Genomic DNA, 1,804 nt, shown 5'->3' with positions numbered 1-1,804 from the left:
AAAAAAAAAAACCTTCATGCATACATGGAACATCTTCAGATTCCAGTTCAGTAAAACTAGGACAGAGCACATGATTCAGGACAACTCAAAGTATGAACCAGGATCCAGGCGTGTCCTTAAACATTGTCCCCAGTCCATGGCAATGAGACAAAGAGCTTATACTACAATGTGAATCAACACAATGTTTCCTTCATAGAGGAAATCTACTTATGAAAAATGTTAGCTGTACAAAACAGAGCATTAAGTAACGCAGTTAATTCCCATCTGGCTGAAACTCCTTATCTCAGCATGAACTGGGAAACAATCAGTTTCATGAGGCACTCTGAGTAGCACTGTTTTAGACTGATGGGGGAAAAGGATTTAAAACGTCACTTTATTTTTCATATGTTATAAAATTAGTATCCATATGAAGTCCCTAAAGCAATGGTGCTTGGAGGGAAAATGCCATTATCTAATGGTTAATCAGTGAAATGTTGGACTCTAATAGAGCTGAGTCAAATTTCCTGTTCTGCCACTTACCTGCATTATGACTTTCAGGCGAATTATTGAACCTCTCTAAACTTCAGTTTTCTCAACTAAGAAATGTGAATAATGATATCTACCTCACTAACTGACTCATTTGACAGATATGTACTGAGTCCTGGATGATGGCATAGAAGTGAAAAAGGCAAAGTTCTACTCATACCTGATGCCATGGTCAAATGACACAATAAATTAAAAAAAAGAACTTGGCAGTAACTTTTCCTTTCCTATCTCAATGTTTCTCTGTCTAAAGTCATACAACCAAACTCCTAATTGAATATAGACATGGTGAATTATGCTTGATTTTAATGCTCTTATGCTAACAAAATCTGAGATAATAAAACATCTCATAGGTACTATTGTATTAAAGGCATATTCCTTGAGGTCAAGCTGATCAGAATTTAAAGCTCAGTTTTAATAGCTTCTAAACTATGAAATATCATGCAAGTTATTTGACTTCACCACGCTTCAATTTCCTCCTCTATACCACATGGATGATAAGTCCTATTTCACAATAATGTTAAGGAAATTAACTGATATGCAAAGACCTTGGTGCATGGAAAGCCCCCCAAAATTGTAACTCTTTCATTATTAAGGGCCCAATTCTGTATTACACCATTTAGAGATGGTTGGCATGAATGCTGCCATCCTGATATTTTGCTCTCCAATGAAAAGGACTTTACATAATTTCCAACATATTTCTATGCATACTTGGAACATGACATTTATAGTTTTTCAACATTAAAGAAAAAGAAGGGAAGGAGCAGAGGAAGATAGAAAAAAGAGAGAGAAAGAAAATGCAGGATGACAGAGGCTTCAGTTCATGAACATTTCACATGATATCATCAATATGATCGGGCTGACATTAGGTCATTGTACTGCAATTACCATGGTCAATACAAGTGTACCTTTCTTTCCACTAATCTAGACTAATATGAGGGATGACTGATAGACCAGTAGTACATGTGTGCCTAGGTATATGGGTTATTCTATCACTAGTATTATTTTTCTCTGTCATCTCTATATTAAGGAATTGTAATGACACTAAACAATCCAAAGAACGGTTTGCGATTCCTTTCTTTGAAGCATCTTGAGTTTAAAAAACTGAAACTTCTCCCAATATCCCATTTTGATGTGTACTCGTAAAGAGTTTTTCTCATGACGGACCAACATATTCATTCCTTAAAGTACAATAAGCCTATTTTCCCACTATCTGGTCTGTTCTTCTGTCGGTACAGAAAGCAGGTAAGCCTCCTCTTTATTAGGGCCAGTCAAAGCTGAA

This window comes from Pteropus vampyrus, unplaced genomic scaffold (assembly GCF_000151845.1).
Source record: "Pteropus vampyrus isolate Shadow unplaced genomic scaffold, Pvam_2.0 Scaffold66, whole genome shotgun sequence".
NCBI classification, from domain to species: Eukaryota; Metazoa; Chordata; class Mammalia; order Chiroptera; family Pteropodidae; genus Pteropus; species Pteropus vampyrus.
Note: the sequence above shows the minus strand (reverse complement) of the source record.